Consider the following 12,675-nt stretch of genomic DNA (forward strand, 5'->3'; position numbering starts at 1 on the left):
ACTCAAAATGATCGCTGATCCCGTGATGACTAGCTCAACCACTGGCAGACCGAGTTATAGTGTGGTATGTCCTCGAGTGTGATTGTACACTCGTCATATGGAAAGTGGAAAATGATCGCTGATTAGTGTAAGATTGAGTTTGCAGCCCCTAGTCATGCAAGACGCATGCAAGAATTCAACCTCTTGCAAGTGGCCACGAATTTTAGGGATCACAAGCTTTCCCATATTATGAATGAAGCCCTTTCGAATACGATCATATGCCTATTTACACAATAAAAATTAAATTAAAAAAATAATTAAATTTAATATAATTGAAAATAATGAAATTTAAAATCTCATCTTACCATTCAAAAATATGATTATAACACCCCTATACCCGATCCGACTATATGGACCCGGTATAAGGCTATTACATTTGGTGCCAAAGCAGTTTTGGCTAGAAATTGTATAATTCAATCATTCATATATAGTGTATTAACTTATTTAATCCAAAAATTATTAATATAAACATCCGGGGTTATTAACGTATGTTTGTTTGCGTTTGGAAATTATTTAAAATTTGTTTTTAACTCAAAACAGGGGCAAAATATCGATACTTAAACAAAAGGTATCGATGTTTTATGAAAGGTATCTATACCGCTACACAAAAACGATACCAAAATAGCATTCTGGAACTCCAAAAATTCAAGTTTTGATGATGGTACCGATACCTTAGGCCTAAGTATCGATACCTAGGCTTATATCGATACCCACCTCAAAAATGATACCAAAATTACTCTTTGTTTCTCAAAAAAAAATGATTTTTGGGTCAAGGTACTGATACCTTTTCCTCAGGTATCGATACCTTAGGTTATGATGACACAAAAGTAGTTTGGAAAAAATTGCTAAAAAGCCCCCTGCACTAATTCAAAGCATTCAAACACTTCCAAACCAATTCAATTACCCTCAAACTCATTAAAATTCACCACAAAATCTATATAATAACATCATATATGCATGCACATGTTAAGCTATTATAAATTCCTTTCAAAAGCTAATAAAATATACCATTAGATCACCAAAATAACAAGGTTTCCAAAGTTTGTATTTTAGTCCATCTAACATTCAACTATACAAAGAACCTACTTACATGCCATAATAACCCCAAAATTCATACATACAACATTGCGTCATGGAATGGTCATGAGATGGAATGCACACAACCTCGATATTAGCCCAACTGGATCTATTTCACCTATGCGTTAGAGAATTAACGCGGTAAATCTGTGAAGACTTAGTAGGTACTTCAAGATTTTTTTTTAATCTAAGATTAATAATAACAAAAAATAAAATTTTATTCATTTTATAGACATATAATTCTCATCAAATTAGTTCCTAAAGTTTAATATATTTTTTCTTAAAAATCACAATTACCTTTACTTACCGTAACCCAATAATTGATAATAGCTGAATTACAACATTGTAGCCCAATGCAGACTAGTTGAACACTTAGGATATACGGAAATAAATCAATAATGTATTGTTAATGCATATTGTGAGGCCCAATTTTTGCTCGAGCCTGCAAACCAAAAAATAAACCAATCATATAAAACATATATATAAAAGTCCAATAACAATGGTCCAATTACAATAAAACCCTAAAACCCAAATTGGCCCAAACCTTTTTAACCAAAACAACCCAATTAGTCCAATACACCCTAGCCCAGTAACCCAAAAAAAAATTGGAAACATTAGCCAGACTGCGCCACAGCTGGAACCAGACCCTCCCACTCACGCCGCGCGCCTCTGCTTTCCCCACACGTGCATCTCCGCCTCCAACTGGCTGTACCTGCAAAACAAATGTAACAAATTAGCAGCAACAAAAGCAACCACGCAGCAAAAAAAATAACAGAAGATAGGAGAGGAAAAAATAGATTTTATTTTATTTTATTTATTTCTTTTTTATTTTCGGCTATAAAAGCCGATTACAAAATTTGTAAAGGGGATTGTAAAAAAAATCAATAGAAGAGGGCGAATAGCAGTTGTTTTTAAAGGTGATTTGCTTATTTCTATTATTTTTCCTTTGATTTTTTTTATTTTATTTACGAATTAAAAGAAAAGGAGAAAGTTCTTACCTTCGTGAGTGCGCCGTCGGAATCTCCATGTGCTCTGTCCCAAATCTGAGTCGATAGTGGAAGATTTTGGGCTTGCGCAGCGGGGGAGAGAAACAGAGTGGTGGCTACTAATTTTAAGGTTTAAAAGGGTCTATTTATAGTGCGAGAAACGGCACCGTTTAGGGCCTATTTCAATGGCTCCAAAATGGTGACGTGTTGGCTAGTAACCCGATTACCTGACCCGCTAGTCTCAGATCCGCACGTTTTATAGCGCAAGGGAAATTTGCACAAATGGTCCTCGTTCTTTTTATAACTCTTTCGAATTAATCCTTTTATTTCATTCAAATTTGGCCACGCATTCTATGTTTCATTCCAATTTGGTCCGTGTCAAGACGTTGCATTTTGAGGGAAGGGAATATTTCTTATTCGGCCCCCATGTTATCCGCGCGTCATATTTTGGCCCTCAGTTTTATTTTATTCTCATTTTTTATTTTGTTTTAAATTCAATTTAATCATCATTAGTTTGATTTAATTTGCTTTTTTTTAGTTATTTAAGTATTTATTATTATGCTATTTTTATTCTTAATTTTAAATCTAATATTATTTGAATGTTTAAACTTATTATTATCTTAAATTTATCATTAATATTATCTAAGTCTATTATATATTATTATTTCAGATTTATCATGTATTACTATTATAATTTGTCATATATTATTTTATATAAATTCAATATAATTCTACACATTCTTTAATGGTTTTGTTTTGTAGTATATTTATGTTTTAAAAAAATTCACTTTTATATGTTTCTATGATTTTAATTTTTTTAATGATATTCTTATACAATATTATTATTATTATATATATATATAGATAAGTCATATTTAATTATTATTATTATAAGATTTGCATGTTCATACGTTTTTTTTAAAAAAAACCCAATTTTTATATATAATCTTCTTCTAAAAACCCTATTTTATATATTTCGTTTATTTCAACTTTTTTTTATATATTATTATGTATATATATTATCATTCATATTATTCTTAAATTTTTCATTTCATATGTATTATTCATTTAGATTGATATATGTATATTATTTTGTGTATTACTTATTTTGATTTTCTTCGCATACAATACTGGTTTTAAAATTCATTTAGATATTATTTCTTTTCACATAGTATTTATTTTTTACCTTTATTTTTGACCTATTTCAAATTCATATATATTGTTTATTTTGAAATTTTATTCATATAACTTATTGTTTGCATTGATGGTTTTAAATTTCCTTCTGTGTATTTTTATTTTATTTTAAAACTTGTTATATTTTATTTGTGTTAGTTTACTAGGTATTTCTTTCAAAATTAATTTATAATTCATTAGTTTTAAAAGTTAGTATTTGCATAATATGGGATGAAAGATTATAGTTCTCGTCGAATTGTTTTACTTATTTATATTTATTGATTATTAGTTATTCTTTACTGTATATTTTATTTTTTGATTTATCACTTCGCATTGTACATTGTTATCCCATTGTGTTTCATTTGTCAAAAAGATTATGTTTCATTTAAGCATTAAAATCGTTTTATTCAACAGTTTTCAAAATAAAGCAATACTTGATACCCAAGATTTTGGAGAAGATTGTGCCCTAACTTACTGGGCTTCAATTTTCTTCGTTGAATTTAAGTAACCGAGTATCCCCTTTTCAATTCAAACGTAAAAATTTCAAATCAAAGCTTATCTCAGAAATTCGAAACATTGTGTCCTAACTCATTAGATATGACCTTTTGATATCTCGAGACGAGGTTTTTTAAAATAAAAGCAAGCTATATGTCGTCTTTGGGACTTTGAGAAATCGTGCCCTAACTTACGGGGTTTCGATATTCTCATCGAACTAAAACAACTAAGACATTTTAGTTTTCAAATACACAAAATTTCAATAAAGATTTTTAAAAGGTTAGCTTATGCTCGGGAATTCAAACGTTGCATCCTAACTTACGGGATACGACATTTCGTTGCCTCCGGATGACAAGGCCTTTTTACATTCATTCAAATTTATACAAGTATTGTTTTAAAATATGGCATTAATAAAAAAGGGAATCATTTTTAATTTTTTTTTCGCATTTTCGACATTCAACTTTAAGACATTAAACAATCAATTCGGTACCAATTTTCGGCATTACGAGGGTGCTAATCCTTCCTTGTACGTAATTGACTCCCGAACCTGTTTTTCCTAAAACTCGTAGACCAAAATCATTTCTAAGGTGATCCGATCACACTTCAATAAAAGATCGGTGGCGACTTCAATTTTCATTTTTTTAAGTTAACACTATTTTTGTTTTCAAAAAGTGGTTTCGACACATATCATATATCACTAAGCACAAAGTGCAAATAACAATAAGCACCGAAGTGAAAAATAATTACGATAAGCACCAATGTGCAAATTTTACAAATAACAATAAGCACCGAAGTGAAAAATAATTACGATAAGCACCAATGTGCAAATTTTACAACGATAAGCACTGAAGTACAAAATAATACGATAAGCGCGCTAATTTTTCCTTAATGGCATGCCATCAATATCCCAATAGTTTGGGACTTGTCTACATGGGATTTTCTTATTATTAAATCTTTTTATTCATTCACTTGACAGAAAATAATATAACTTTGTATTTTTCACGATTTAGTCCTTATCACAATAATAACACTAAAACCTATAAATTCTCTTCATTATACCACATACAACACTATAATTTTTACATCACTTTATTTAAACTGACTTTCCACATATTCATAATATCATAACATATTTTAATTTCTTTCAATTTAGTCCTTTTTCATTATCACCACAATACATCATATAATGGTACTCCAAAGCCAACATTCATAACATTTACATTATTTAACCCTACTAAATACTTACTACGATTTCATTAATTTAGTAATTAACTACTTAATTAACATAATTATCTAATTAACATAACTTAAACAAATTTACTATTTGAAGTACTTACAACCAAAATTTGGATGATGAGTTTTTCTTCTCTTCTACTCCTTAGCCACTTCTTTCCTTTCCCTTCACTTTTGTCCTCAAACCTCTTCTCTTTTTCTTTAATTTCATAACAACATATAACATTTATAAGTTAAACTAAAAATCAAATAACTTTTCTATGCTAGATTATGAAAATAAACATGTATGATGAGAATTTCCATCATCCTTACCTTAACTTTTTGAAAATCCAAAACTCTAACTCATGTATTTCTCTCTTTTAACCCATCTATGGAAGTTTCCTCATGAAATAAAGTTGCTCACTAGTCTTTTTTTTTAGCTTTTACTAAATAAATTTCAAAGGAAAATGAAGGTTTGGAGCTTGGATGGTTCAACAATGGAGGAAGGACATGGAAGGAAATAAAAGAAAAGTTGGATGGATTTGGGGGAAGGTGAGTGATGGTTGGTATGTTGAAAAAGATGATATCTTTCATCTTTTCTCCACTTTTCGACAGATTTCCACTAAAAATATCTCACTTTTTTTATTAAATGGTCAATTTGCTAATAAGTCCTCAAGCCATCCATGTTTACACTTTTACCCATCATCATTACACCTTAAAATATCTACTTGGCTATTTACCATTTTATCCCAACTCATCTTTTATAATTCCTAGGATGACTCATACTTCACTTGGTTAAATTTCTTTTTAATCATTCCTTCCTTTCTACTACCACTATGTATCTCCTAACTTTCTAAATTCTGACTTTCACTACAACAATTCTTATACTATTTCAATTTAGTCTAAGCTTCTATTTAAATCTTTTCTATCTCAAAAAAATAGTTTCTAATATCCTATCTGGTCTAAATAGTTCCTTATTTAATACTAAAAATCCCTATTTAATAAAATTCAAAATTTCTCCACTATTTCTTGACCTGGTTCATCACTGTACCTAACTCCAAGTCACAATGTGGTCGTCGTCGAAGCGGATTAGAGAAGAAATCATTCATGAGAAATCGATTTGAAACAAGATAATTAAAAATAATAATTTTAAATGAAAATATCAAAAAATTTAAAAAGAGAGAGTTGGAAGAAGGATATGAATGAAAAAAAATAAAATTTGAGGGGTATTTATAAGGTAAAGAAAATTTTACCGTTAGGGGATTTTAATTTTTTTACTATTGGCACAGCAACATTCAAAAAGTCGTTACTTTTTTATCGTTGGGGGAAAGCGCGTCTAGCTAGGCGAGCTTTCCTGTCACCTGTGCAGAAAACGTGTCCAAATGGACACTTTTTTCCTTTCTCTCTCCTAAAATCAACCTATTTTCTTAAATAAAAAATAGCCCAAATGCCTAATTAAAAAAATCGACATTTTAGCTTAAATTTTCCCTTTTTGAAAGGTTAATCGTCAAATTTAGCTAAAAAACAAAAGGTTAAAATGTCAAATAAGGCCTCTGAAAATAATTAAAAAATCTATTAAGCTCCTCATAGAAAAGTGCACCTAATTGAGCCATTTGAATCATGATTTATACTCAATTGAACCCCTTGAATTCATTTTTTCGGTTGAAGCCTTGATATCCGTTAACTACTGTGGCGACTGACATGGCAAGAACGTGGTGAGTGACATGGTAAGCGAACATGACAAGCTATTGTCGAAAAATGATGACGTGGAGAGCTTACTTATTTTTTATTATTATTTTACAATGGTCTAATTGATTTTTTTTATTTTGTGAGAGATTTATTGATTATTTAAGTGAAAACATTATTAAAATTAAAAAATCTAATTTTTTTAAATATAAATTATAAAATTCATAAAAATATTAGAATTTTATAAATAATTATAATTATATATATAATTATATGAAAATTTTTAATTGTTATAAAAGTTTTTAGAAAATTTATTGAAACATCATTAAATATTATAAATTATTATAAAAATAGTATAAAATTTTAGAAATTATTAAAATTTACAAAAAAAAACTACAAATAAGTTAAAGAATATTATTAAAAATTAATAGAAGTTTATAAAACAAAATTTTATTGCAAAAGTTATAAAAATTATAGAAAGTTTTTTTTTATTTTGCTACTTTGGAGTCTTTGATTTTGGTAATAAGGAAATGGGGAGATTGACGTGTGATGATTGGACTTGTGTGAGGTGTCGAGTGAAGGGTTAGTGACAATGAGTTCATTGCTTAATGGCTTAAAGTGAGTGATAGATGGAGGTATTAATGGATTGGTCCGATTTACTATTCAACAATTAAAATATATAGAAAATAAGTTTATATTAATATTTTATAATTAAATTTAAATAGAAATATTTTTATTATTTTGAAAATGGTGAAACAAAATCATTTTGGCAAGTTAGGTAATATTTGACCTTTAATGTTTACATATTTTGTTATTTTGACCCTTATTCTTTATTTTAACTCAATTTGGCCCTTAACATTTTAAAAAGAATCAAATTTGACCAACAATTTTTTTAAAAAGAGTCGAAATTATGTTTTTAACGAGACTACTAACTAAAATGTTAAATTTTAAACACGGTAGCCTGCATGGCAATCCATGTGTTCTCCATACTATTTTTTAAAATTTTTATGAACTTTTTATATTTTTTAATTTTAATTTTGATTTATTTAAATTTTTTAATCATTTGTTGACGTGACATATAAAACAAATGATGTTATATAAGCATGATTAAACATGAACTACCATACGAGTTGTTATGCCTACAGCATAGACTTGTCCATGGGTCAGGCCACCTGCCTATCCCGAAGGCCCGCTCGAAAAGTGGGAGGGTTTGGGCAATAATATAGGCTCGAAAAATGGGTTTGGACAAAAAATAAGACCCGTTATTTTTTTAATTTTTTTCCATTTGTTGTGAAACATTTATTTTAATTATTTTAATATATTTTATGTATTGTATTTTTAAATTTATTTTTATATAAAAATTAATATAAAAAATTAATACGGGTCGGTCAGGCCAGGCTCAGGCTTTAGCAGTTTTCTTCAGGTCGAGCTAGTCCCGAGTCTAGAAAATGGGCCTAAAATTTTTACTTGGCTCGGCCCAACCAATGGACAACTCTACTACACCGTTAAACAATAATGTTTTAATCATCATTTCCATTTAAAAAGCAAATTGACTTTTTATTAAAAGGTTAAGGATCAAATTTCGCTCAAAAAAGAATAAGAACTAAATTGACAAAAAAATATAAATGTTAAAAACTAAATTTATTATTGTACCAATATTTTTAATGTAAATAAAACTCAGGCTTATATTATAAAAGGAAAATTTATGTAAATATGCTAGAAAAAATTATTTGAGAAACTAGGTCTTTTTTTTAATTTACCGATTTCTATTATTTTTGGAGAGAGGAAATAAAATGCGTCCTACAAGACGCATTTTTACTAATCTGGCAGAGAAAGCGCGCCTTGTAGGACACGTTTTCTTCTCTTTCCTAAAAATGCGTCCTACGAGGTGCATTTTCTCTAATAGGTCAGTGAAAAAGCATCCTGTAGGATGTGTTTTTTGTCCAACAGTAACATTTTCCAACGGCCAGAAATCCCAACGGCTATGGGACTCCAACAATCATATTTTTCCTTATATAAAGCCTTCTGACCATCATTCTTTACAACTCAAGTATCAATTCTTAATTTTCACAATTTGATTCTCAATTTCTTGTTCTCGATTTGTTATTCTCAATTGTCAATTCTCGATTTTTCAATCTAATTTCCCGAGTCCAAAGTTCTTTTTTTTTAAATCTTAATCATTTGATTTTATTTTATTCATTCTTCGATAGCATATCACCTTATTCTTTTGGATGACAAGCATATCTTCAGCGTTCAATTACAAATGGTAAAAAAATATTATTTAATTATTTAATTTTAATTCATTAGTTATTATGATGTTAAGAAAATATTTTTTAATTATTTAATTTTAAGTAGTTAATTATTATATTGTTTAAATTATTAATTTTTATGTTTATATACTCAAGCCGAAGATCAAATTTTGGAGACGTACATAAACAACTTAAGCGAAGGTGCACCAGAGGTTATTCATGAACACTTGTGACATGTAGGCTTTTTATACAAGGCTCACATGCTCAGGGGACTAAATTGGATCCCCCACTCATTAGTGCTTTGGTAGAGAGATGGAGATAGAAGACACACACGTTCCATCTTCCCTACGGCGAGTTTATAATTACACTTGAAGATGTGCTTACAACTTGGTCTACTAGTCGATGGGGATGTCATTACGGGGCCAGTTGTTAGTGTCGATTGGAGTGCAACATGTGAGAAATTGTTAGAAAAGGTGTTGAACAAGTTTTGGGGTAGCCAGATCGAGATGAGATGGTTGGAAGAAAACTTCTGAACTATCAAGGCTTCAACGGCCAATGTTGAAAAGGAACAATTCGCGTGCACATTCATTTTGAGGTTGATCGGGGGTTTACTAATGCTAGATAAATCTCGTAATTTGGTACACTTGAAATAGCTACTAGTACTAGGTGACTTGAAAGAAGCAAGACAACTTAGTTGGGGATCGAAAGTGCTAGCAACATTGTACCGAGAAATCTGTCGAGCGATGATACTAGAAAAAGCTAAAATAAGCGGTTGCATGCTCCTTCTTCAATTGTGGGCATAGTATTGACTATTATTTCTATGCCTCCAAGTGCAAGTCCTTTACTAATGCTCACTCGTAACATGGTAAAATTCATTTGATAATATTGTTACCATTTTGGAATTTTCATTGTTATAATTTTGAAATAACATATTTTTTAAATATATGGAACAACCCCACAAGCCATAGCAGTATTCTGACCGAGCTTAAGGACATCCAGCTAGCTTTAGATCAAGAAACTAAAGAGGAGGTTAGTTTATAAATTTTAAATTTATCGATTTTTTATTCCAGCATTTCAAATTAAATATTAGGCATGTGTTGAAATTTATAAATTCGTACTGCAATTCGTATAGATGCCATACGCAGATTCGAGGATTCAAGAATGCATCCTAGACGAAATTTTGGCCAACCACAACATCTGGCACGTGAAAGTGTCATTGATTGTCTTTACAACAATCGAGATGCACGAATCCAACTGAGTGATGCTGCAGTTTGGGTGTACAAAATGTATTTCGCCGCAACCTCAGGAGCTCGATGACCTGCACAAATTTGACATACAGGAGAGATCGAATGAAGATTGGGCAACATTCCACATGAAGTATATCGAGTTTCAGCAGCACAAGTATGACTACTTGCCAATGCGTGAATCGTATCTGACGCAGGAGTTAGCGACATCTTCAGATTACATGGATTGATTCAGGTATCACAGAAGTCGTATCTACTACCTACTTCATAAAGAAGTAGGCAATGTCGCCATAAGAGGCCAAGACGAGAGCCCATCAATACCAGGTCAAGAGGATCGACATCTACTCCACATGCACACGAAGACTCGATTGTCGTGCAACCTCACGGTTAGTATGGTTTATTTATTCTTGTCACTAACTTATTTTATTTTACACCATAATCACAGCACACATCGATTTATTTTACACCAGCACCACAACACGTACAATCATTCTCTGCACCAACACCTTTTGCTGGGATATATTTTGCACAACCGCCACCCCCCGCATCATATTACACGCCCTATGTGCCATCACCCTATGCAACACCATATAGTGATCTGTCGGTAGTGTCGCAAACACCTCCAGCATCGTTGTTCTTCCAAGCTAGGTTGTCCTTGCAAATGTTGACTCGATCAATGAGGGATGCACTATAGGTGGTTGGGACATGGTCCCAGTCATCCACAGAGGAAAAGAGATGAGGTCAGCGATCAACTCCGACGTGCACATGAAGACGAGGCCGAAGTCCCAGTGGAGCCGCCAACCCAAACAGTGCTACGGAACCCTAATCGTACCCAACATACACCTAGTGTGGCACACATTCGGGGGATCGATGATTATGTCTATTTATAACTTTCCAAAGTTGTTTACTTTGTTTTACATTCGCAATGTACTCTTATTTAGAATATACATATCTTGTTTACTATAATTGGGATGCATGTACATAAGGTTTTAAGTTAAGGATTTTGAATATGTTAGGTCATGCTACAAACATTGTAATTCAAACATTTATTCTTGAAGGATATAAATGAAAATTTAGCAAATTAATGTTGTATATGGTTTGTATAAGTGTTTGTAAACCCAAGTTTACCTCTTTTTTCTTTTTTTCCTTCAAATCTTTGCTTCTTCTTCTTCCTTCTGGAACCCCAAAACTCAGAAGGTTTTCTTGTTTTACTCTTCAAATCAGTTTCGAAAATTCTATTCCTTTTTAAAGAGGTTCATGAGTCTCCTCTTGACTTAAGGGTTAAACTCCGATGATGCCTTATTTATGAGAATTTTTTCCTTCTCTATTTTTTAAAATTAAAACAAAAAAAATAAAGATCTAAAAATCCTTTTTATTAAAAATAAAGATCTAAAAATCCTTTTTATTTTCCTTGTAAAATATGCATCAACCAAAATGTTGATGGAATAGGATTCTTTGGAAATTGATGTCAGCATTATAATCAGACTAATTAACATTTAGAAAATGGACAAATTAAATTTAACATTGTATAAGTACCAAAACTGAACTATTACGTAAAAGGCAAATCCAAAAAAGTAGAAATCCACTAAAGTAGAGCTCAGTTGGGCCTACAAGGTGGAGTGACCCATCACCAATGATTGAAGTCTCAATTTGGGCTACTAACAGTCAACTAGCCTTAAAATGTAGGAGAGCTCATTCCTTAGGACATGCTTTAACTTTAGACAGGGTAGTGGCCAGCATCTCTGCTTAGGATGAATACAAGTGAAGATGGGTGACAAATAAGCTCAGTCAGCAGTCGACTTCACTTTTCTTTTGTTTGAGAGTGCTGGATTGAGAAAAGAAGGCTCTCAAACCATATTAATACTTGATTTCTATACTAGAATTTTATAATTTTGCAAGTCTGGAATTTATAACTACAACAAGTTATTGCCAAAAAGGTCACAATAATAGTAGATTTTGGAATAATACCTATCGGTATTCACCTTCGTTGACAAGATATCTATTTACTCACAAGTCATCTAGTAAATGCCTACTTTACCTTTTGTAATTTGTAGGACTTCATGAAACGGGCTCTGTCTAGTTGGGACACTTAGCTCTAAGATCACCAACGTAGGCTTTGTTGGAGCCCTGGCCACTAGGCAGAGAGAGAAGAGACCTTCCTCCAGGTTTCCACATGGAATTGTGAACACCAACTCTGATCATTTTGCATACTTTTTGGCTTGTTAATAAGTTGTCGAAACCATTTTTTTTATATAAACAAAAATTTAGTTGTCGACTTAAAAAAACAAAAATTGGAGTCGCCACCGATCTTTTATTGATGTGTGATCGGATCACCTTGAAAACGATTTTGGGTCTACGAATTTTGAGAAAATAGGTTCGGGAGTCGGTTATGCAAGAAGAAGGGTTAGCACCCTTGTAACGCCCAAAATTGGTACCGAATTGATTGTTTAATGTCTTAGTGTCGAGAATTTGAAAAGATTTTAAAATACGATCCTTTTAGCTTGAATAAGTTGA

At 31.3% G+C, this 12,675-nt stretch overlaps 2 long non-coding RNA genes across 2 annotated transcripts; both read right to left on the reverse strand.

Moving 5' to 3' along the window:
• Nucleotides 1-1,584: 1,584 nt before the first annotated feature.
• LOC121218542 (uncharacterized) lies at nucleotides 1,585-2,504 on the reverse strand. Its single transcript, XR_005914923.1, has 2 exons — nucleotides 2,115-2,504; nucleotides 1,585-1,828 (listed from the first exon to the last, which is right to left on the reverse strand). It is a non-coding gene; the product is annotated as an uncharacterized lncRNA (long non-coding RNA).
• Nucleotides 2,505-4,994: 2,490 nt separating this feature from the next.
• LOC121218543 (uncharacterized) lies at nucleotides 4,995-5,574 on the reverse strand. The gene is made up of 2 exons (XR_005914924.1): nucleotides 5,316-5,574; nucleotides 4,995-5,202 (listed from the first exon to the last, which is right to left on the reverse strand). It is a non-coding gene; the product is annotated as an uncharacterized lncRNA (long non-coding RNA).
• Between the last annotated feature and the right edge of the window lie 7,101 nt (nucleotides 5,575-12,675).

Source organism: Gossypium hirsutum, chromosome D06, assembly GCF_007990345.1.
Source record: "Gossypium hirsutum isolate 1008001.06 chromosome D06, Gossypium_hirsutum_v2.1, whole genome shotgun sequence".
Lineage (NCBI taxonomy): Eukaryota > Viridiplantae > Streptophyta > Magnoliopsida > Malvales > Malvaceae > Gossypium > Gossypium hirsutum.